General features: G+C 42.6%; 1 long non-coding RNA gene across 3 annotated transcripts in view; it reads right to left on the bottom strand.

Annotated features, from left to right (window-relative positions):
- The window catches only part of LOC116073440, a 36,636-nt gene extending 16,408 nt beyond the window's left edge, over window positions 1–20,228 (bottom strand). The window contains exons 1-4 of one of the 3 annotated variants that reach the window (XR_004111802.1): window positions 20,035–20,228; window positions 17,972–18,099; window positions 15,527–15,733; window positions 14,564–14,761 (exon numbers count right to left, since the gene is read on the bottom strand). This is a non-coding gene — a long non-coding RNA (uncharacterized LOC116073440). The remainder of the gene's footprint in view (window positions 1–14,563; window positions 14,762–15,526; window positions 15,734–17,971; window positions 18,100–20,034) is intronic. The other 2 variants (XR_004111803.1, XR_004111804.1) reach the window with 2 other exon arrangements.
- Between the last annotated feature and the right edge of the window lie 5,901 nt (window positions 20,229–26,129).

The following is a 26,129-nucleotide window of genomic DNA, read 5'->3' as shown; positions in this document are numbered from 1 at the left end:
ATTGCTGTAGTAAAACAACCTGGCCAAAAAGCAACTTGAGGAGAAATGTGTTTCTATGCCCTATAGATCTACTGGGAAAAGACAGCAGGAGTGCAAAGCAGGAAGCCGGGACAGGCCCTGAGCAGAGACCACAGAGAAAGGCTGCTGCAGGCCTGGTGGTTTGCTCGCTGGCTGTTCTTTAGTTACCTTTCATCTACAGCCCAGGAATAGCACTGCCCACAGTGGCCTGGACCCTCCTACACCAACTAGCAATCAAGCAAATGGCCCCACAGACAGCCACAGGCCAATCTGATAGGAGCAGTTCCTAAACTGAGGTTACTTCTCTTTCTAGGTGTATTAAATTGTGTGTCAAGTTTACCTACCACAGCCCTGAACCTGGCAGATTATTGACCAGCCTAATATAACCCTGTCTAGTAAGGGGTACACTCCCTATAACTTCACTCTGACCCCAATCTAAAGACACTTGCCTCCTGCAGACCCCATATGGAAAAAATTAACTATCCAATTAACTAATTAATTAATTAATTAAGCTAGAAGTTAACATGCAAGAAGATACCCAACAAGAACCACTCATGTATCTTTCCACTTATTCCAAATCCCAAATCTGTGCTCTGTGTAGACTAGAAGCTACAGTCCCATGCTCTGGCTGTGAGATTTGATAGACAGTGCAGTTTACGATGGTTCAGGCAGGCATCACTAAGATACCAGTGATACCTTGTCAGGAGGCTTGTCAGCTGCCACTCTGTGGAAAGCATTGCTCTGGGGCGGACATGTTCTTCCACCTAAACCAGTGGTTCTCAACCTGTGATCTGAGACCCCTTTGGGATTGAGTGACCCTTTCACAGGGGTCTCATATCAGATATCCTGCATATCGGCTATTTACTTTATGCATCATAACTAGAAAAATTACAGTGATGAAGTAGCAAGGAAAATAATGTTATGGTTAGAGATCACCACATGAGGAACTGTATTAAAGGGTCTCAGCACTAGGAAAGTTGAGAAGTGCTGACCTAGACACATCAAGCAAGGTGTTTAGCAAAGCTGAGTCACACTTGTCTGCCTGTGACAATCCTTTCTATGCTAGATGATGGCCAAAGTCCTTTCTCCCCCTAGCTAACTGAGCTGATTTTTTCACCAGTAGACTATACACTTACTTCTCGACCATCCATATCCCTTATCCTTCATTTGTTATAGGGCCATCATCCTTGCTTTCTCTTGGGCTGACTCCTTCCCTAGACTTACAGAGCTAGTCCTGGGCCTTGGGTTGCATCCACTCATGCAGTTCAGCAGCTACTGCAGGCTGCCCCGGGGCATGCAAGGGATTCTAGTGGCAGACACTTGTTAGAAATGCTTATTGTTTACAAGAAGAATACCAGTAGTCCGTGGGTATCTGGGGCCACCCTAGAAAATAACTTGGATAAGAGTGAAGCCAGCACAGGAGAACACAGCCATGGGATGATGGGAGACAGAGAGAAGAAGGAGAAAGAGGTAGCATCCTAATGATGTTACAAGTCCCAGAGTCAGCTATGCTTGAAGCCAATCCTAACTCCTTCACTTACTCTTTATATGAAGGAGTTGAATTGAATTTTTGACACTAAAACAGAAATGATGTCTCTATAATAGGTTTTCTGGGATGCTTGGTTGAGATAATATAAGCAAAGCACTTAGGCCAGTGCCTAGCACATAGTAATCCCTCAATAAATAATGATGGCTATTATGGGAAGCAAATGAGATGATGGATTTAAAAACACTCAGAAAGGCGTAAAACATTATAGAAAAGTGAGGTCCTGTTATGGGCTTTCCTGAGCTATACCTCACACTGTAGCTTTATTACCACTTTCTCCTTCACTAAATATTTCATGTACCCAATTAGGCTGGGAGAACCTCATGGTAAGGACTATGGTTTATAGTCAGTTTTAGCCATCGCAGAACGTAACTTGGTTGTCAAGTACACCACAGCATAGCAGGGCAGTCCAGATCTCAGGCTCCTGACACTGGCCTTGCCTCTTACCAGCTAGTAACCATACGGAGATGCTTTCACTCCTGTGAGGCCTAGCTTTCTACTACAAAAATGTGGGACTAAGCTGATAACTGCTACATTTAACCAATTAGGATTATATTAGATTCACTTTGCTTTCTTCATGTTACAATTTTTGGTTTTCTCTTTTGAAGTAGGGTTTCATAATGTTGTTCAGGCTCGCCTTGAACTCACTACATAGCCTAAGCTGGCTTTGAACTGACAATAATCCTACCTTCCTGACTCAGCTATCTAAGTATTGGGTTGACAGACATATGCTACCACTCACAGCTTAAAATTAGTTTGTTTACTCATTAAATAAATTAGTTACAAATAAGATTAATGTAACTGTACAGCATGCATAACCACATTTGGCACATAGGCATTTCTGTGACAGTAGGTGGTAAGACCCACTAATTAGATTATTATTAGAAATAAAAACATCTGCTAACTATATAAGGGACATACAACCCTTTCCCTAAAGCTGTGGTGGGCACAACAAGCCCCTGTCTTTAAGATTACAGCAGCTTCTACTTTCTAACTCTATCCTATCTTCCTTCATCTGGAATCCTCGTGTCCACTTTTAAAACTGAAAGGGAACAAAGGAGATGTGTGAGTTTGCAGATGAGAAAAGGGAGATTTGGAAAGGCTACACGATTTATCCAAGGTTCACAGCTTGTTATAAGCAGCGTGTGGGAGAAGCCAGGGCATGTGACACCAGACTCCTCATGGTTTCCCCACTCTGCTTCACTGCCTAAGGAGATGATACAGAAGCATATGGCTAAAATGTGTAAACACAAACAACTGCAGCTGCAGATTCCTCCTTTCCTTTAACAAATATTTATTTAGCGCTGAAATATGTACAACTGCCAAGAAATTAGGGAAATGGACTAGAATGGAGTGGAATCACTCTCCACCCTGTTGTTCTTAGGAAACAGGTGGTCAAGTTACCTTTCTCGAATTCTCTTGGCAAATGCTGAAGCACTTAAGGTTAGTCAAACACACAGGACAGAAATGGAGTTGATAAACCTTAAAATATGAGTTTGAGCATACCACCAGTCTTCAATATTGAGCCAAGGAATGAATTATTAAGAGTACCAATAAACCAACGGATAGATAGACTTATGGATGGATAGACTTATGGATGAATGGATGGATGGACGGATGGATAGATGGATGGATTGATGGATTAATGGATCAATGGATTGTCAAATCAATGGATCAATAGACGGACAGATGAATAGATGGGTGGATGGGTGGATGGATGATAGATGGATGGATGGATTGATGGACTGATGAATTAATAGATCAATGAATTGATGGATTGATAAATCAGTGGATCAATAGATGGATAGATGGGTAGACAGGCAGATGAAGAGATAGATGGATATGTTCTTCTAGAGGCAAATGTGTCTCTGAGTCATGAGTACAGAAGATTGTTCAAACACTCTCTCTTGACTTTTTTCCTCTCAACCATTTGATATGTAATATGAGAGAATGAGTTGTTCATTTAAAACATCTGCTAACTATATAAGAGACATACAACCCTTTCCCTAAAGCTGTGGTGGGCACAACAAGCCCCTATCTTTAAGATTACAGCAGCTTCTACTTTCTAACTCTATCCTATCTTCCTTCATCTGGAATCCTCATGTTCACCTTTAAAACTGAAAGGGAGCAAAGGAGATGTGTGAGTTTGCAGATGAGAAAAGGGAGATTTGGAAAGGCTACGCGATTTATCCAAGGTTCACAGCTTGTTATAAGCAGCGTGTGGGAGAAGCCAGGGCATGTGACACCAGACTCCTCATGGTTTCCCCACTCTACTTCATTACCTAAGGAGATGAAAAGAATTCAGAAAATCCAATACCTTAGCCTTACATATAAGAAAAGCAGTTACTAGAGCTAAGGGTCATACATGAGTGTTCAGTTCCATGGCCTTTGCAAACATAAGTATCTAGAACACTGGTTGTTCTTACTTTTCAAATGGGATCACGTCTTATAAAAGTTAAGATGCATCCAGAGCCTTTCCTTGACCCAGAGAAGCCATGCTCACCCCCAAGAAAAAGTATGCTTTACTAGAAGAATTATCTGGCCTTTGTTCCATCTATGTTGATCCTGGCTAAGGAATGGAAGATCATCGGATGGTTCTTGGAGCATCACTTTGTGAAGCTGCTAATGAGGTCTATGTACTTCTAACAGGAGCTGGCTCTGCTTGTGATTACTGCTCATTCTTGAGGAAAGTCATTGCTTTTCCTGCTCTGTTGCTCATTGTAATTCCATTTTTCCCATTCCTCATCCAGTCCAGCTATGGCTGGGCTGGGGCACAGTGGTACAAAGAGATGCACCTGCAATTCTGTCTGCCTTTTCTCTACAATCTTACCTTGTCCTTCTGTGTTCTCCCTCTCAGGTATACTCTCTACCACTTCTAGACATTTTAGACCCACCACTCAGGAAGCCTTTATTCTCTCCCAAAAGCACTTAGCCCTCTCTCCTAACTCATTGACTATACTGAAGGTTTAATACCTTGGACTCCCTGCCAAGACATACCACAAAAAGCACACTGTGTTTTCAAAACAGAATAAGTCTTCTTGGTAGTCAATGAGATACCATTCTGGCCAAAGAAATTGCAAGCTGAGACAAGCAGGTAATGATGTTAACCACAAAAAGTTATCAGACAGGAGGATGAACGGCTATCCTTGAAATTCTGTCGTAAACTGCCAATACTAGTGTAGAATTCCTGTTGCACTCTAACTGCTGGAAGGCAGTGAGACTCCTCAAGCCTCTGAGAAATCAAAAGATCAAATGACACAGGTTAAGAAATGCAAACTGAGCCACATGCTGTGTTCTTCAAATATTTCCAATGATTTTTCCGATGCTTTGAACTGATTCAACCCAAAGTATATTTGGACCCTAAATAGTTACTCCTTTGATTTATAAACTGGGTATAATTTAATTCACAGAGTCCCAACTCTCCACTGCTCCTCTATGCAAGGCTGGAAATACAAAGCCTCTGAGGCCGGTGTTGCTTTTCTCCTTAGGACAAAAGAATTATGGTTCATTTCTGTCTAAAGAACACAACCAAGTCAGGAAGGGAAATGGACAGAACAGCAGAACCAATACAAGAGGAAGGGTTGACCTGAGTCTAAAGAAGCCAGGTGTTAGCTGGGAAGGGGTTTTATCTTACAAATAGATATTTTTTTCTATTCTAGATCCTTCAAGATACTCTTATTTCGCAGCAGCAGAAGAAGCAGTAGGTCACAGAAAAGTAAGAAAGACAGGGGATCATTAAGCCAGGCCATTAAGAATCAGCCCATCCTCTTGCCCATTGGCTGAACCCAAATCATCACCACCAGATTGAGGCACCTGCTTCTCCAGAGGCAGTGAACCATGAGAAGCATCTCTGTTTAGGTAGGAAGGCTAACTGAGGATGAGGAGGCCAGACCTGAATCTGAAGCAGCCACCTTCTGCTGTGATTCCCATTCTCCTACCTGTTGGGTTTGCTCTCAAGAACTGGTGTATTTGTCCTCTAGGCAGGAAGAGCCCTATTGCCACATGCAGAACCATTTGCAAAGCCCATGTCCTTAAATGTTCAGTGTTTTTATCAGACATTAGGAAAGCCCTTGGTAATTTGCAGCAATTTGGTATGCTTGCTTTGCTTTTAGAAAATCCACAGCAATTCAATAAACACCCAGTCACTGTGGCTGTTAACACACACACAATATCTCTCCAGCTGCCTACCAGCTGTCATTCCAGGAAAGAGAGCCATCAGAGCCTTTCCACAACCTCCTATCTCTTTGACCCTCACACCTTTCTCTCTCCTACTAACATGAGCATCTATGAGAAGCCACATTCCCCAACACACACACACACACACACACACAGAGCTTCCATTCTACCCTTCTGCTGGGCACTGGGAAATGATGAGCACACATCCAAGTGAGTAAGCCCTTTGTGTGTCCCAGGTTGGCCTCATCTGGCTGTAAGTTACCATCTGTTGCATTTCCAGGGATGAGCAAGACCCAAAAAGAAGGATCCACCTCTCCATCTGCTGTCTTCAGCATAAGCTGCCTTGGACTTGCTAAGCCTGGCTGCAAACACACCAGTACAAAGGCAATAGTCTGGACTCTACCCCCAAAACCTGTTGCTTTTCCTCAGCCCTCGGAGCCATAACTAGTTTTAAATTCCTAATGATACATTGGTTCTTTTTCCCACTTGTTCCTCTGGCTAATCCTAGGGGTTCTCTCTAATAAGCGTTATACTAGCTACCACCTTCAGAAGTATGTGCTGATACAGACTACCCACTAATGTCCATGGGTAAAGTCTGAGTACTACTAGCTACCTACTGCTTTTGAGAGCCTAAGGCCACATCTCTCATTTTTCCATGGCTTAAGCATAGAGCTTGATATATAAATAAGTACCTAAAACGTGTGCACTGACTTTAATGAATGAAACAACTCATTATTAGGCACCATTATTTGCATGACTTATACAGTAGGACATAAAAGAATTTCATAATCTTTGCATGTTGTCATTTGAGTCCAAACCAACCCCCACCTAGAGATCCCGGTCAATAGCCTTCAGTCAAACTCAGTGCTGTTTCCAAAGAGGGAAAAAAAAAACAACTAAATGTTCCTGCAACTAAAAAGGATCATGTTGATATGTTGCAATGTCATCACCTATACCACAAGGGACTAGAGATAGATATTTGGTAAAATCAATCATAGAGATGTCTCCTCACAGCAGCTTCTACCTGCTGTGAGACAACATGTATGACAAATAAGGCTTGTAAAAATCCAGCCACCATCTACCCATCTCTAGTACCCAGAAGCAACTAACCACCTTCAAAGGTAAGATTCATGGAGCACCAGTCACCCTTGAGAAACACTACCACATAATACTTCTAAGCCAGCCATCATCTCCTTCATGGAAAGTGCTCACTGTAGTGGGTTGGCCTAATGTTGCTTATATTTTAATTTGGGGCCCCCCAAGACTTGTTATCGTAGAGAGAGAGAGTCTACAGGTATGATTGGTAAATAAAGATGCCACAGGAGGGAGAATGAGAACTGCCATGGGTTAAGGGCCAAGAGAATGTGGCCCAGAGGGCTGCCCAATTGGAGTTAAGAGCATCCCCGATGGAACATAGTAAATAGTGATAATTTAGAGTTATCAATAGAAAAGTAGATTCTAACAACATGGAGGTTAGGCAGCTTCCCAGCTATTGTGCTGTTTAAGACATATTAAGAATATAAAGGAGGGAGGTGGATTTCTGAGTTTGAGGCTAGCCTGGTCTGTAAGTGAGTACCAAGACAGCCAGGGCTACACAGAGAAACCCTGTCTCGAAAAGAAGAAGAAGAAGAAGAAGAAGAAGAAGAAGAAGAAGAAGAAGAAGAAGAAGAAGAAGAAGAAGAAGAAGAAGAAGAAGAAGAAGAAGAAGGTTGCCGGGCGGTGGTAGCACGCCTTTAATCCCAGCACTTGGGAGGCAGAGGCAGGCGGATTTCTGAGTTTGAGATCAGTCTGATCTACAGAGTGAGTTCCAAGACAGCCAGGGCTAAGTAGAGAAACCCTGTCTCAAATAAATAAATAAATAAATAAATAAATAAATAAATAAATAAATAAATATGCTGTGTGTATGTGTGTATGTGTTACATCTGGGAACATAAATCATCTAAGATAGGGAAGAAACCCCTGGCCAGAATTGTTAATATTTTTACTACAGCTCACCACATAGGCTTCCTCAGAGAGCTCGGCATCCCAGATTCTCTAGGCTTTCTAGGCTTTCTGGTAGCCGTGAGGAACCCAGCCACTTTCCAAGCCATATCCTCTTTTATGTTTGACACACTGTTTCTGAGCTGCAAAAACACACTATGATGGGTGTCTTTGTATGCCATTGGCCCAGATGGCCCCCACCCCAGCACGGCCCTCCAAAGAACACACAGCCTCCCCAATGGCTATATGTTATCACTGACTCCGAGGAGACTCATGCCAAGCAGGGGACAGAACAAGAATTTTAAATGGCACTCTCTGCACCCATAGCCTGGATCAAAAATGCCTAGAAAGGCATTTTGAGAAATTCTTCCAAAATTCACAAGCAACCAAAAGTCAGATGAGGACAACCCTTCACAAACACAGGGATAGATTGAATATTTAAAGTTGCTCTGTAGAGCCAAAGAGCCAGGTTATTTATTTTGCAAGGTTGATCAATCATTTGTTTCCCTAAAGAATGCCAGGCCTTTAACTACTCATCTGATTATGTCTGCAGCAACCACATTACTGCTGCCTTATACTTAATATTTCATCCACGTGGCTCCCAGCACACCAGTGGCTGCAGGAGGTTGACTCTCCACGGTGACGCCTGTTTGCTTTGAGGAATCACTCTGCTCACCCCGGTTTTACTCACCTTCCCCCCAACCCCCAGATTAGAAGGTAAAGGACAGAAATGGAATAATAACTGCTTATTTCTTTTCCTTCTCACTTCAAACAGGAGATTTACTTTCAAAAACCCCATTAAGGGTTTGATATGTTTGCTGAAAAACTGCTACTGACTTAAAAAGCACCAGCAAATTACATTGGCCTGCAGCTCCCAGTGGCTGTAAGGCTTCAAGATAAGGTAAAGTTCCAGTCTCAGCAGCAGGACTGTGGTCTGAATTGATACCAGCCCAAGCAGCGATTGCCTTTCCATGTGTAGGGTGGGCAAGAGGGATTCCGTTGTTTGTCAGTTTTAATGATAACAACAAATAGGTGTTAAGTACCTACAGGTGAGCTAGACATAGTACCAGATACAGAAAAAAAAAGGGGGGGGACACTGCCCTCATGCTGCTTCAGTCTAGAAGATAGACAACATAAATCTGTCACTCTGGGGACTGCCAGTCTCATTGTTGATTTGCCCTTCTACCTGCCACCCAAGTAATTTCCTCCAACATCACTTTTGTTTCATGCTACTAATGATTTAGTTTAGAGAGCCAGCCTTTCCACTGAAGGGAAACAAGGGGAACAGAAGTGTGCAGGTCAAAGGCATGGTACAAATAAGATAGTATCACAAATCATCAATGGAGTATGCTGCCTGCTTTCAATATTGAACAGTGGGACTAAGCAAATGGCTCAGTTGCTAAGAGCTGCTCTTTCAGAGGACCAAGTTGACAGCCCAATACTCCTACTACAGTTCATAATCACCTATAACTCCAGTTCTAAGAATTGATGCCTTCTCAGATGTCCTCGCTGTGATGGAAGCGGCACTTTGAATCTTGGAGTAGGAGAGATGGGGGAGTGCCACATTCTCAGAGGAGAAAAGGAGGGAGAGATGGAGGAGGAGCTGCTAGAGAGGACTGGAAGGAGAAGGGGGCTGGTATTGGGATGTAAAGTGAATAAATAAACAAATTAATGGAAAAAAGAGGGTGGAGGGAGAGCAGCATTCAGCTCTCACTACAAGATGAGTACTTCAAGCTCACTCTCTTACCATGAACTTCTGCTGCCTCCCAGAAAACATGATCAGCAATGCACTGCAAGGAACTGTTTGCAGCATCTGATTCTCCTGAACCTTGTGACCAGACTCAGTTAGGAATGAACCCCTGGCCCACAGCCCAGAGCTTGAGGCTTCCAGGCAAACTTTGCTACTCCAGCTGCCTGGCATATCCGTGAAGTGCATTTCTCCAGCTGCAAAGAAGGCCCACAAGAGACAAGGACCCTTGGCCAGGAACTGAGCAAGTACCCAGTTCGTTCTCACTGGATGAACAAGTGAAGCTATTCACAATTAAATGTCCACAAAACCAGGGAGTTCGGCCTGGCTTTCCATTTCAGTCAGGTTCATTTGGAGAGATTTGCAGTGAGTAGGTTCTCTCAGCCTCTGAGTAATTCCCAGAATCATTTCCAACTCTTTGACTGGTGTGCTTAGTGCCTCCAGTCACCAAAGATTAGCAGGGACTTTGAAATAATTGAAGAAGTAAAGATGAGACAGACAAAATAGATACAGAAAACAGTAAAGCCTGAGATGATTGGTCAATAGAAATGTGGATTAAATAAACCCATCCAGTTGCTAAAAGTCTGTATTCCCAGTTGCCAAGATAAACCCTTTGACATAAAGAAAGCAGCCTGGGACTGGAGAGATGGCTCAGGGGTTAAGAGAACTGGCTGTTCTTCCAGAGGTCCTGAGTTCAATTCCCACCAACCACATGGTAGCTCACAACCATCTGTAATGGGATCCAATGCCCTCTTCTGGCACACAGGTGTACATGCGGACAGAGCACTCATACATTCAATCTTTTTGTAAAAAGGAAAGAAAAGGGAGGGAAGGAAGGAAGGAAGGAAGGAAGGAAGGAAGGAAGGAAGGAGAGAAAAAGGAAAGGAAAGGAAAGGAAAGGAAAGGAAAGGAAAGGAAAGGAAAGGAAAGGAAAGGAAAGGAAAGGAAAGGAAAGGAAAGAAACTTCACTTAAAAAGAAAACTCAGCCAGGTCCCTTGTTCACAGAACTGAGGGGCCCTGGTCTAGTCATGTACCTGACCTTGCCATGTATCCTGACCCTGCCCACTGCTGGTAAAGTATTGTTGCATATACTTCTCTTCCCATCCAGGATGACATAAAATACAATCAAGGCTTCCCTATTTTCTCATTTATCTTTCCACTCTGAATCCCTCATTTTTGAGCCCGTTGTCTTTTGGGTATTTCTGGAAGCTCCAGCGCTTTGCTACTGACAGGAGGCTCAGCAAAAAGCAGTCAATGATTTCATTTGATATGTTTGTCTCTCTTAATAGCAAGTCTGACTCTTCTTGCCAAAGATTTAGGCTTAACCTTTTCTTCTGAACATTTTAGACAGAATTGTTTTCAGGGGACAACTCCCTTCCCTCAGCCTTCTAGCTATCTGCTTACCATGATGCCTTGTGAAGCTACACGATGTTTTCCTGACAGACTCACCCCGCCTGGGGTATCTAGGCTTTAGATGGAAGCTCTGGATATGACAAAGACACCCCGGGGCTGCAGAGCAGTGGAGCAAAGCCTTCTCAGGAAGCTCTCACACTGAAGCCGCTCAGAGTCCTTGTTAAGGACAGTGAGTCCCAGCTTAATTGCACATCTATGGCCCTGCTAACTAGGCCCAAGGTCTGAAACAGGACTCAGGGCAATCTTGAAATCATGTAATTTTTCGCCTCAATGAGCATGCAAATGTATTAGGGGAAGGCAAAGGAGAAAGGGGTCTTAATTCAAAGACTTCTGAAAACAGCAGTGAATGATAAAGGGGTTTAGATCATAGACAGGAGAGATGGGAGGTAGCACTGACTCCCAACTCTTTCCCACCTAAAGCCTGAGGAGGGAAAGACCACCTGGGCTGGGCAAGACCTGAATGCCTGGGGATTTGGAGCTTAGTAGCACAGTGCCAAATATAGCCACTGATTCCCATCCATCACCAAAAAGCACTGGGATAATGAGATATTCCTGGCAATGAGGATGACAAAGGAGAGGCAGAAGGCCATAGGCAAGCTACCTGTCCTGAAGGAAACATGGCATGGAAGAAAAGATGGAGCCATACAGAGAAGATGAAAACATGCAGAACTGAGCCACAGAAATGTATACCACCACCACCACTGCCACCACAGCTGCCACCCCCATTTCAAGAGCACAAATAGACAACATCTCTACTTTGGAATTGTTCAACAATATCATAGTTGTACAGTTGGAAAAGTTAGTGGTTTTGAAAGAACTGGTCTAAACTGGAAGGGAGAAATGTTTAAGGAATTCCTGGCAATGCTAAGAGTCAAGAAAGATAACCTTCAGATGAATTTTCTAATGCTCTGTAATATACCATTTAGATTTGCAGACAGATAAGAGATAGTCCACATTTCCCACGAGCATCTGTCCCTATCATTACATTCCTGTGTAGTCAGAGAGTACTTCAGTAGATAGGAGGAGCAGCAACAATCTCCCGACAAGGTTCAAGTCAACAGGCTGCCAGCTATACAGAGAGGCTCCACAGCAACCCTTTCCTTACTTTTTTCAAACCAGTCCACATGTAACTCCAGGGGAAGGCAGAGTGTGATTTCTGGGTGTCACCTAAGACACCACTGAGGTAAATCAACAGCCACAGGGCTTATAAGCCAACTACCAAGTGTTCCACCCTCTCAGACCCCTTGGGAAGAAGATGCCCTGGACTTCAACTTGCGAAAACAAGACAAGGAGGAGTGATGCTAAATGTGGCAAGAATCCCTTTGCTATGCATGCAGGAAATTTTGAGCTTACTGTTCTTACACAAGTTAAGAGTTTGGTAGCAACATACTCATCAAGAATTTATAGACAGAGAATGCAGCATATCCCTAAGAAAGTGCATGTATCTCTTCCCTCCTATGTTTTTTAATTCCAAAGTAATCTCATTTTAATTACATTTATAAATATAAAGTGGTTAATATTGTGTCATGTAAGACATCCACATCCACCTTAAAACCACACTTTAATTTCCATCTCGATTGCAAGTGTAAATCTGAAAACTGAGCACTGGGCAGATGAGAACAATTTTGAAGCCTCCCTCACATGAGCTGAGCCGCTTTGAAAACCACACTTGTGCTTTACTTCCCTCAATTGCATGTATAAATTTTTTAAAAGTTAATGCCAGGCTGTAGAGAAGAGCTTTAATTGAGTGTTAACGAGCTGCCAGATCAGCTTCCAGCCAGCCCTGCTTCTCAGCAGGGAGACTCAGAGGCCCCAAGATGCAGAACTGAGAGAGCATGTAAATAAGCCATGTGCCCCAGACACCTTCCATGAGACCCACATCCATCATACTTGGTCCACTTCCTGGAAAGCAGGTGGATGGGCGGACACAAGAGGGCAAGAGCCTGGAGGCCAGAGGGAAAGCCATGTGGGATTACTGGGAACCAAGGCCGTTCATGTAAAACTATGCCCTTCAAGATTCTAGAATGAAAGGCCTAGAAAGAATCTAAAATGTCTCTAAACACAGACTGCCTCATTTTGTAAATGAAGAAGTACAAAAATTACTTTCAGAAGAGGTTGGGAGACCTGATCAAAGTTGTCATGAATTAATGGTCAAAATCATAACTCTCAAATCTCTTTTCAGTGTATTAATTCAACCTCCATAGAGATCCTTTTAAATTTGGGATTTTAGTTGAACAGAAATAGCATGCTCACGTGGCTTAAAAATATACAAAGGGCTGGGGATGCAGCTTAATGATAGGATCTAAGTCTAGCATGTAGAAGACCCTGGTTTGATCCCTAGCTCAGTAGAAGAAAAGACAGCCAAAACAAAACAAAATAACAACAACAGAAATCAAACAAAACAGATTCAAAGCTACAAGAGGCAGATCTCTGCTCCACTGAAGCCCCCGAAGGCCTCATTTCCACACTCCAGGTCTGGTTCCTGTGTAGTTCTAATGCTTGCCCACTTTTCTTCTGGGAAATCCATTCCAAGTCCATCCTGTACTTACTCCCTCTGTATCCAATGTCAGCTCTAGACCTTATTCTAGCTTTCTGTGGGAAGGAGATTCTTGGTTTTTTTGAAACAGAATCTCTCTAGCTAGTCCTGAGTGGCTTGGAATTCCTACATAGACTAGGATGGCCATGAATTTTCAAAAATCTGCTTACCTCTGTGTCCTAAGTACCAGACACAAGTGTGGACTGCCACACCAGAGTTTGTAATTGTATCCTTCCCAGGCTGAAGACTGAACTCGGGGCCCTGCACTTGCTAGCCAAGTGGTCTACCTACTGAGGCAAATCATGTAGCTGTTTAGTTACTATTGATGAGTCCAATACCAATCTAACCTCAAATACTTTGCCTTCACATATGGCCCAATATGGGAGAGGGGATAGTATATATGAATGTCTCATTCAATCCCCAGTGAATACAACAGAAATGAGAGATAATGATGAGGCCTGCAGGTGGGTATGCCAAGAAACAGCCAGTAGTCAGGGTGGAAGAGGAAGCTGCTTTTTTCATTCAAATACCATGGAGACAAAAGACACAGTCTACAAGAAAAACAATTAAAGGCTCACCATCTCAATGATAAAAATCCTGACTGAATGAAAGTATAAACTTAAAAATCTGTGGATATGAAGATCAAGGGTCAGCCTGGGCTTCATGAGTCTGTCTGAAGCACACACACACACACACAGCCTTCAACAGTCCTTTTAAATGGAAAAAAAAAAAGGGAGAGGGTGCATAGATCTCTACCACAGTCTCATCAATTCTTCCAGTATACTTATAATTAAATTGAGAGAGAACAATTAAGCATGCTTAATATTTTTTCTGCAAAAGAACTATATCTGGTTATTAGCACAAGGAACAGACAAGAATCACATAAAGAGCGTAGATAATACATTAACTGTATTTTTGAAAGAATTACATGGCTAGCAGGATTGTGGCTCTACAGAACTTAGAATGAGTGCTGGGCTTCTACCAGCATCCATGCATACCAGTGGATGCAGAAGTTGGCACTGTGCCAAAGGAAAGGACCTTCCTCAGCACCTGCCTCATAGGGAACATAGTTCCCTACCTGAGACCAGGACCTGGGAGAGAACCTGAGGATAGCAGCCCTGTGGAGTCACCACTTGCCAGTGCATACCTCTCTTCTTCTTTGTTCCCTTTTGATATATTGGAGTTTTTTTTTTCTCTGTTCCATGACTATATATTCATGTGTTTAATTCCTGGATCACCAGATGGCTAGAAGTCATGTATGATCGGAATATATGTCTTGAGCGTATCCTTTACAGGAGAGATGGCTTCATATGCTAACTTCCAGAGGTTGCATTTGATGCCTCTGCTAGATGAAAGGGTAAAGAGGTGTATTTAGGGAGAAATAAGCATACCTCGTGTATGGGAAGGAGACTATATGCAATATTTGGTGCCAGACAGGAAGTCTGTTGCATAAGTTGTTCATATTATCCTCTTTCTATTTCTGGGCTATAGTAAAATGTCACTTCCTTGCCAACTTTTTGTGTGACCATATGATTTGCTTTGACCAATGAAAAGTATACGAGAATGTGTCACTTCATTGGGAAACTTTTAAGAATAAAATGTAGACACTGTGGATGGGGATGTAAATTAGTACAGCCATTATGGAAAGCAGTAAGGAGGTTCCTCAGAAGCTAAAAATAGAACGACCATATGATCTAGCAGTTCTACTTCTGGGTAGATATGCAAAGGAAATTAAATCAGTATGTTGGAGAGATGGCTGCTTCCCACTTTCACTATAGCATTGCCCATAAGAACCACATGACTAGTCTGCCTGACAACACATAAATGGGTAAAGCAGGGATAGATAGAAGACTGATGACAGATAGATGGATGAATGGATGGATGGATGGATGGATGGATGGATGGATGGATGGATAGACAGACAGACAGGCAGGCAGACAGACAGGCAGATAGGCATGAGTTTAAGACTTTTTTAGACTTCAAAAAGAAGGGGATAACATGGACAAACATGAGCAGAATTATGTTCAAGGAACTAATCCAAACACACTAAGACACATACCACATAATCTCACTTCTTGAGGAATCTAAAACAGTAAAGAGTTATAATCACCAGAGCCCAGGACAAGGAGGAGAGGATGCAAAGTTGTTGCTATGAGGATACAAAATTCCAATTAGAAAGAATAATAAATTCAAAAGATTTATCGCAAAATGTGACTGTAACTCATGAAGATCTATGGCATGCTTGAAAATTGCTGCAAGTTGATCATGGCTCTCACAGAGAAGGAGAACAGTTGGCAATGAGCTCGACTTCAGCATTCTAGAGAGCAAGCATATGAAAACATCATATTGTTTTGATAAACATACATGTATTATTAGTCAGTGATTTAAATAATTAAATAATCCATCCTATCAAATATTTACAAAAGCATTTAACATTTCAGCAAAAGATCCACCTCACACCGGTTTCCCCTGCCAGTGATGGTGAGCAGGGAATGCTGAATTAGCATAAGCCCAGATGAGGATAGCCTGGAGCACAAGCCCCAGCCAGCCAAGGATGGCATGGGGCTCCTTCGAGAATGAACGTTCATTGGTGCAAAACAGCAAGATTAATGCTGGTTTGTTCTCGGGTGGCAAAACCTAGCCTATGCTGTCGGCTGAGCTAATCAATGGAGAGTTCCTCTGCAGACTGGTAACTTGATGGGCTTAGCTTTGACTGGGCTCTGCTCAGGACCGGAAGCTCTTCTGGATGTCAATTTTCTTAGAGAGGAATCATCTGCTGAGTTTTTGTAGGAGGGCAGGTTTCCTGGATCAGGGAGTGGGAGAAGAGGGACCATAAGTTTCCCCAAACTTTCACTTGGTCCTTCTTTACTTTCAGATCAAGTCCATGGCTCTTCACAAGCTTCCCAGTTTCTGCTAGGAAGGAGCAGAGCAACCACACAGCTCCACACACAGGGTGGTGGGGAAGCCAGGCCTCCAGTACTTTTGAGCAATCAAAGCTTTTCAGCCCCAAGGCTGCCAAGGTAGCTATATCCAAAGCCTAGTACTTTTCAGTTTGTTTTTCATTTGTTTACTGTCCCCTCAAACACAGGCATACACACATACACACACACACACACACACACACACACACACACACACACACACACGCGCGCGCACGCATTTGCACACACACACACATTCCATGCACAGGCATACTCATACACACACACACACACATATACATACACAAACATATACCATGCACAATACACACATAACACACACACACACACACACATATACATACACAAACATATACCATGCACAATACACACATAACACACACACACACACACACATATACACAGATATATACACACACAGACACAGACACACCCACCATAGATACACACACTGTATGGTGCTACCAGTCTTTCCTCTTCCATCTGCTCTCTAGCTATTAACATTGATGTTCACCTCTTACATGTTATTCTCTCTTTCCTTGATCTATTTGTCTATTACTAATACTTCTTCCTTTTAAAAATCCCATAGCATCATTACAGTAACAAAAACATGTGTTTGCAACTCCAAGTTTTACCAAAATTCTTCTACTAGATACTAATTCCACTTGAAATTCATAACCTTACACATTGCCATGAGGGAACTTGGCTTATTTATCAGTCAATTCATAAGTATTTACTGTGAAATTCATGTGCCATATGGAAGATGGTGTCACAGGAACAAGAAAAAGTGAAAGCCAATCACCTCTCTCTCTCTCTCTCTCTCTCTCTCTCTCTCTCTCTCTCTCTCTCTCTCTCTCTCTCTCTCTCCCTCTCTCTCTCCCCTCTCCAGCCCCTGAGTTCCAAGAGTCCAGAAGCCACAACCTCTGTTATTCGCCTCTGCAGGTCAGAATCAGCCGAGTAATGATTATCTCATCATCGGGGAATATTTGAAATATATAGCATATCCAGCTCTCAAAAACCATGCCAGATTCTTGTGAAGGATGGCTAATGCTTTAGACAAGTAAACAATGCAGGTTATATCCAAGGGGTATATAGTAATGAACTCAAGCTGATTTCATTTTAACAGTAGAAGTTTTTTGAAACAAAGCACCGAGGCTTGGAGAGATTAGACAAACGGTCAAATATGATGAAGCCTGTGGTATTACTTCAGCACAAAGTGGATTGACACAGTCCTTGATATGTTACTATGTCCTTGCTTAGTAATACCAATACTAAGTCTGAGCAGGGTTTCAGTAGTTCAGACCCCCTGGTTAGCTACTGGCATGAGGCATATGACATGCATGCCAATCCCTTTATCCGTATACAACAGCTCATGAATCTTGAGGTTGACATTGGCTTCGACCATGGAGTTCTGTGGAAGAGGTGGGATGTCAGTATGATATCCTGCCTCCATCATCTACAAGACAGTGTTCTCAGTCTCAGGAACCCCAGAATAGAGTCCTCGCTGCCCCATAGGAATCATGTGACCCACCAAGCCCCTCTTACCTGGTGTGAGTTCTAACAGAAAACCAGAGACTGAGCAATTTACAATAAAAAGAAACTCATGTCCTTACAACATTAGTGGCTGAGGATTCAAGCACAAGCTGGCTTCAACTGAGTACCTCTCCCATATCACGACACAGACTTGATCTCCGATGCAATAGTGAATAGAGACTGGGGATGTGGCTCAGAAGCAGAGAACCTGTGGAGGGAGCACAAAGCCCTGGTTTGATTCCCAGCACTAAGAAAGTAGGCTATGAGAGTTGGTCATGAGAATCAGCCATGAGAGCTCTGCCCTCAAGGAAGGCCTCATGCCCTCTCATAGACCTGTTGAGAGGATGCAATCACCACCCTCTTTCTCCCACACTTTATTCCAACATGATAACACACCAAGATGCCCTTACCAGATAGGACCTCTTGATCTGGGACTCAGCCACCACACATATGTACCAAATACATTTCTATTCATTACAAAACACCCAGCCTGTGTATCATGTTTCTCTGGCCCAAGATGAGTTAGCATCTTTCTGGGTGTCTTCTTCTACATTCCCCAAACACAGGGTAGTGAGGAACAGAAAGCACAAATGATTAAGTCTGAGATACATGTGACATCTACTTGGGTGTCCCCTCTATGCCACCCTCTCACACACTCCAAGTCACACTGTTCAAACCTGATAGACCCCTTCCCAACCAATGACAGCTTGAGACTAGCTCAGGGTCAAGTGTCACAAGGGCATCCCTGAGATCTGATCCCACTCACCACTTATCATTATATGTGTACAGTTCCCATAGACTGCATTTTAAATTATACTACACACTCCCTCTAGTGTGTTTCTTCCTCCATGTCCCCTGCCCTCCTTACTAGCTGAAAGTCCCTAGAAGCAATGATATAGCCCAAATAAAGGCCAGGGGTGGGGTGGGGGAGCCGAAGTTGTATAGTCACCAACCCAATGAGATGTGTTGAACATCTAAACTTAAAAGAGCTGTAAAAGTCAAGTCACCCAATATGTCATCCTCAGAACTGATGACTCTAGAAACACCAGAAGATGGTATATTAACCAGGCAACCTTGAATATGAAGGAAAGAACTTGAAGGTCACAACAGAGCTCTATACAGATGCTGGCAGATGAGAGAGTAGAAGGCACTTGAGATGGTGGAGAAAGGGGTTATACGGCACCCCTGTGCTTTGCAGGGGAATGTGGCTATGCTGGGTTTGCTTGCATGGTTCTCTCCAATGAATCTGAAGTTTGCATTGAGGCAAATGGTCCCCCCTCCCCGGCTCCCATATGGTTCCATCTTAGAGGACAGGAAGCAGCCTTCCAACCTGCCTGAACTCGCAGATGGGAGTGGGAGGGTGAGTCAGAAGCAGGCAAGGAGCTGGAATGCAGGGAAATGATGGAGTCTTCAAATCAGATCGAAAACCTTCACTCCAGAGGTCTGATTACCAGGTCTGTGATGTCTCATCCACTAACTTTTAAAGTCTGATGAATTTCAGGCTTCCACTTCTAATCCTGGTTGGAATTAACCATCAGAAGCAGATGTTTCCTTTCACCAGGAAGGGAAATCACAGCAAATGTGCATTTTAAAGTAGGTGAAGTGATACCATTGCCTCTGCCTCTCCACTTAGGTTCTGAATATTTTGTAAAGTCCCCAACTCAATGACTACCTATAAAAATAGTAAATTTCGGGTATCAGATTGTAAGATAAACATCTAGGTAAGCAATGAAGATTATTTTAGTGCCTCACCAGGGAAGGCAGGTGTGTGTGAGCTGAGTGGAGAGATTTGGACTCTGTATGGAAGAGTACCATCCAATCAGTAGGAATAAACCAAATATAGAATGTGAACTGATCTGTAAGAGCTGGGTTGACTTTTCTCTGCTGCCTTGGACAGCAGAACTTCAGGCACGTTTGGATTTCATAACTATATTGGTGACTTACCATCCCAACTCCTTGCTCTTCATTTTTGACAATAAGCATTACACTGGCTAGTTTTTGTCACCTTGATACAAACTAAAGTCATTTGGGGAAATGGAACAAAATCAAACAATTGCCTAGACCAACTGACCTATACTAGATCCAGGAGAGCATTGTCTTAATTGCTAATTAGTATAGGAGGCTAATTAATAGGCAGGTGTACCTGGGCTTTGTACAAAAAAGGAGCTGACTCCATGGAGAGCAAGCCAATAAGTAGCTTTCCTCCATGGTCTCTGCTTCAGCTCCTGTCTCCAGGTTTCCTGACTTCCCTTGGTGATGAACTGTAACCTGTAAGCCAATAAAGCCCTTAATTCCCCAATTTGGTTTTGCTCAGTATATTATCATGGTAACTAAGGTTCTTAAGCTTTTGGTTTTCTGACCAGGCTTCTAGAATCCCCAGGTCTCCATGGGACTTAGCCATCATAATCATGTGAGCCACATCCCTTAATAAATTACCTCTCATATATCTATAAACATATATCATCAATCTGTCTCTCTGAGGAATCCTGATTGATACACTCACCATTTGAAAGAGTCATGAGTACTCTGGTTCCTTTCAATCAATGGAAAGGTCAGACAGGTTCAACCAATGTAAGAGAGGACTGAAGGTAGAGGCGGGGAGACCAACAGGGAAGAAGTGTAGGTTCTTCTGAGACAGGAGTTCTCTACTGAAGACTTTATTCTAAGCAGCAGTTCAACCACTTCATAAAAGGTGACCTACTTAGTTCCCATGAGAACAGCTGGGAAACGATATGCAGGCACAAATGCTGAATGAGGCTCAGAGTGCCTGAGTGGCTAACAAAGCAACAGAGCCATTGCAGCGAAGCACACTTGAGTTCAGGTATCTATGAAACACCAAGTTCTAATACCCCAAACCATATTTATGGCAAACAAATGACCTCACTCTTCCTCTTGGTTAGAGTACAATTTAACCACTAGAAAATGGCCTAAAATACAGATGTACAGAGCCTCTAAGATGCCACTCTAAGCCAACTCTTTCTGCCATTATTGAAAGTTAAAATACAATGGGCAAAAGTTTGGGTTGGATTCTCTCTCTCTCTCTCTCTCTCTCTCTCTCTCTCTCTCTCTCTCTCTCTCTCTCTCCACTCCCTCTCATCTCTGTTCTTCTCTCCTGTAGTGAGTGAAGTCATTCCGTTTTTTTGCCAACTCATTTCCCCACCCCACCCCCATCTCTTCACTCTCTTGCCTTCTGATCTTCAGCAATGTATTCATGTATTCATTTAAAAGTTCTGTCTGTGCTAAAGCCGGTGCTGCTTGTAATTGCTGGCGGCCAAAAGCTGTTCTGTTTTTTCTGGCTGAGAGTACTAGGCAATCATCAGCTGTAATTATTTCGAGTCTTGTTACAGATGGAACTTCGAGGTTTTCAGTCTTAAACAGAATTCATTATTCAAATGTCTCCAGAATTGACAGGAAGGGGTTCAGGGCAAGACTTTGGTGAACTAAGGAACTGTAGAAGGTCCAGAAGAGAAGGACTGTCTGCCTTGTCGGGCATCCTGGTGGCCACATGGAACCTCATATGCTCCTGTCATCATCTCAACCTTGGACTTCAGGTCCTTCCTTTTAAGTCAGCTGTTTCTACACCAGAAATGGTACAGAAACACCAATGACCTCCCCAGCTCCCAAACACACAACACCTTTGTATCCGTAATTCCAAGAGGTACACTGACTCTCTTCATTAGAAACAGAACTCTATTGAGAAACTGCATGACCCGAGAACTCTGAGAAGCAAATCTCTGTACCATCAGCATCCTAGCACCTGGTTCCAATCCATCTTGAGACACTTGTAGGAGTGGTTACCTGGTTCCTCCAGAATGCTGCATAAGGGCTGTGTGAAGTGTTGCTCTCAGTCCCCAGTCAGCTCTACAGACTTAGAGGCACACTGCCTTGAGAGTGGATAATGAAAGCAGAAAGTTCTCTTCTTAGGCTAGCATGTCGCTTGGTGGTGCACTGTTTGCCCAGCATGCTTAAGGCCCATAGTGATCCCCAGCGATGTAAAAGGAAAGTGTTTAAGGAATCTCCCTTGAACTAGGGAAATGGCTTTTTCACTAAAGTATTTGCTGAGCAAACATGAGGACTAGAGTTTGGGTCCCCTGTGTTCACAAAGGAGAAGAAGGAGAAGGGGAGAGGGGAGGGGGAGAAGGAGAACAAAGAAAAGAAAGGAAAGGAACCGCTAGTCACAGAAGTTTATCTGTAACCCCAGGCTGGCAATATAGGTGTAAAAAAAATGCAGATTCCTAGAGCTTGGTGGGCAGCTAGCCCTGGAAAATCAGTAAGCCTCTGGGCCAGTGTAAGAACTTAACTTTGCAAATAAGGAAGACTGACTGGAGAGGTGGCTCAGCGGTTCACAGTGCATAGAGTTCTCATAGAGCACCAAGTAGCTCCCAAGCACAGGGAATGTCAGTCACAGGGGAGCCAATGCTTCTGAATCCCAACTCTACTGGGCACCTGCACTCACACACAGACACTCGCACTCAGACAGACATATAAATCCCCCACAACATATTACAGTTAAAATAGTGAATATGTAGAACAAAGACAGTGTACCGAAAGCTGTAAGAGAAAACCCACAAGTCACAGACAAATAGAAACCATCAAAATAACAGCCAAATTTTCACTGGGAACTTTAAAAGCTTAAGGGTCTGGGCAATGTGCTTCACTTTCTAAAAGACCATGGATGCCGACACAGACTAGTGTAGCTATCAAAACTATTGGCCATAGTTGAAGGAGAAAGAAAAGCTTTCCATAATATTAACAGACAAAAGGAATTTGTATCAGCCAGAGCAGCTCTACAGAGACTATGGGAGGTATTTCTTAGGATTGGAGAAAGAAATAAAAATATCAAGAGACTGCAGAAAAAAAATGAAGTTATAATTATAAGGACACAAAATAGAACTAAAAACATAAATAGCAAACAAATAAAATGAATGTTATCAAGACACAGCTTTCAATAAAAACTTTAGCCGGGCGGTGGTGGCGCACGCCTTTAATCCCAGCCCTTGGGAGGCAGAGGCAGGTGGATTTCTGAGTTCGAGGCCAGCCTGGTCTACAGAGTGAGTTCCAGGACAGCCAGGGCTATACAGAGAAACCCTGTCTCAAAAAACCAAGAAAAATAAAAAAAAACTTTAAATATCAATCATCGTCATCATCACAGGTTGAACAGATGAAGAGACAAAAATCTATCTTCCTATTGACTACAATAAACTCATCTTCAAAAAGTGAAAGGATGGGAAGGTACATCCAACAAAACAGACTTACTAAAGTTAATCAGAAGAGATAATAAAGGACACTTCACTCTAATTAAGGGCATAATTATCTAAGAAGATATTAAAATCCTAAATCTGCATACACCAAACTCTGTCACACACACTTTCATAAAAATCATAGACCTGGAATTGACAAGGATTAACTCCAACTTATTAATAATAGTTGGCTTCAATACTTCACTTTATCCAATAGACCTGTCATCTTGGCAAAAATAAACATAAAAGTATCAGAATGAAGTGACATACCTCAAATGGACCCAACAGATATTTACAAAATATTTCACCCAAAGACCAAAGAATATGCACTATACTCAACAGCCATAAAATAGACCATATCCATCAACACAAGACAAATCTTAACAAAGAAAAATTGAAATAACTCCATGTATCCTATCTGAGCACAGTTCAATAAAGCTTAAGATCAACAGTAAATGAATGTCTAGCAATTACACAAACTTATGGAAATGAAACAACACATTGCTGGATGATGAATGGACCAAAAAGGAAATCAAGTATTTTTTATATCAAGAATGAAATGAAAATAAAAACACAATAAAACAAAACTTCTGGGACATGTTTTTAAAAGAAAAAAACAGCCAAACGAAGGAAATTTATAGGTCTAACCACTTGCATTAAAACATCAGAAAAAGCACAAATAAATAACTTAACAATGCCATGCAAGGATTTGGAAAAACAAGACCAAACCAAGCTCAAATTGAGTAGATCACAAGAAATAATAATCATTGAAGCAGAAATTAATAAAATATAAACAAAGAAGACAATACAAACAATTAACACATATAGGAGCTAGTCATTAGAGAAGATAAATAAGATTGACAGACCCTTAGTCCAACTAACCAAAAGAAAGGAGAGAACTGAATTTAACAGAATCGGAGATAAATCAGGAAGCACTAGACACCAAAAACATTCAGAATATTATAAGAAAGTACTTTAAAAATCCTGTGCTCCACTAAGTTACAAAAATCTAAAAGAATTGGAAGAATTTCCAGATTTATCCAAATCATCAGAGTTAAACCAAGAAGAGATCAACAACTTAAACAGACCAATGCAAATAAGAAAATTGAAACAGTTATAAAAAGCCTTCCAACTCCTAAAATGTCCAGGGGCTGGAGAGATGGCTCAGTGGCTAAGAGCACTGACTGCTGTTACAGAGGACCTAGGCGCCATTTCCAACACCCACATGACAGTTTACAACTGTCTGAAATTCCAGTTCCAGAGGACCTACCACCTTCTCATACACATACATGCAGGTAAAACACATAAAATAAAAACATAACATGTAAAAGGAAGAAAGAAAGAAGGGGGAGAGAGAGAAAGAGCGAAAGAAAGAAGGAAAGAAAGAAAGGGGGGAAAAAGTCCTGGCACAGATGAGTTCACAGCAGACATCAGACTTTCAGACTTTCAGAGAATGACTGCAATTAATATCCTTTAAATTATTCAAAAAAATAGTGAACCTCTGGCCTCCCCATGCATGTATACACACATGTATACACATGGCCACATGTGTGTACACATACACACACCCCAAAACAATTCAGTAAGTCTCTCCGTCTCCCCTGATTTTTTCTACCTCTCCTATTTGTCTCACTCACCCATCCCCTTCTTCCTGCTCTCTTCCAGAGTCCTCTCCTTTCTCCTCCTGTCTCTCCTTTCCTAGAGTCTTTCTTTGCCCTCCTCCCTGTCTCTTTTCTTTCTCCTATCCCTTTTCACTTATTTACTGTGGCTTTCAGCCCTCCTTGTCGCTTTCCCTACATATATTTCTCTTGTGTACTGTATGGAAGCATCACCTGTCAATAAAAAGCTGATTGGTCAAGGAGCTGAGACAGAAAATAGGAGGTGGGAGTTCCAGTAGGGAGACAGAGCTCTGCAATAGTCAGGCATGGGAGGAGATTCAATAGATGATGGGAGGAGATTCAATAGAACTGAAGGGGTAACCAGCCGTGAGGCACTCATAGAATAGAATAAACGGCTTAATTACGTTATGAGCTAGTCAGGGAACAAGCCCAAGCTTATGGCCTAGGCATGTGTTCATATGTAATTAAGTCTCAAAGTCATTAATTAGGAAACTGGGGCAAGGGTGGAAAAGCCCACAATAGCAGAGCCCCTCACCGAGAGTGGAACTAGAACAGTGGTAGAGATCCACGAGGGCAGAAGAAAGCAGCAATGAGGAAGGAACGGCAGACACAGATGGTTATGTAGACCCAACAGCAGAAGGGCAAAGCCTTTTCCCTTACCTCCTTCCGAGTGATAGCTGCACAGCCTTTCATAGTCCCTCCCTCGGTGTTTTCAACCTGCCCCAGCCAGCTTGCATTGTCTCACCTTGGCACACTCTCATGCTGACCCTACGTTTTGCTAGGTGATTTCTGGGTGAAGGAGTGGGTAAGGAAAGTACTGAGAAGGCCAGGAACACAACGGCATGCTCATCTGTAACCTGACTGGGGAACACACTGAGGCAGAGCCTGCTTCCTGCAACATGTCACGTCTGTGTGATCTAACCAAGGAGTAAGGTCCACAGAGTGCCCGGCAGCTCTAAGTAAAGCCGGAAGTCTGGAACTTGGGACTTCTGTGTGCACTTCTCCTCCCTGACAGATGATACTATGAAGGTAGTAAATAGGGAATGGTTGGTAGTAGATGCCACCTGTGAAAACAGCTGTTCTCATCAGAAAGAAGAGGAACCAGGATCCATTGAACTTCATTGTATACACGATCAAAGAGCATACCTCATATCATATATTTGGTTGTGAGAATCTTGTTATGTAAATAGTCACATTTTACTCACAAAGAAACTGAGTTTGAAAGGTGAACTTGCTGCTAAACCTGACAGAGGTAAAAATGTGGAAGCTGGATTATTGGCATCTTTTTACTCAAGCACCTCTGTACCTGGTACCTAATAAACTGTCATTCATGGGTGTTTCTTAACCAGAAGCAAACGTGTAGCAGTTGACATTACAGC

The sequence above is a fragment of the Mastomys coucha genome, unplaced genomic scaffold, assembly GCF_008632895.1.
Source record: "Mastomys coucha isolate ucsf_1 unplaced genomic scaffold, UCSF_Mcou_1 pScaffold23, whole genome shotgun sequence".
NCBI classification, from domain to species: domain Eukaryota; kingdom Metazoa; phylum Chordata; class Mammalia; order Rodentia; family Muridae; genus Mastomys; species Mastomys coucha.
This window is presented reverse-complemented; position numbering and strand designations above follow the sequence as displayed.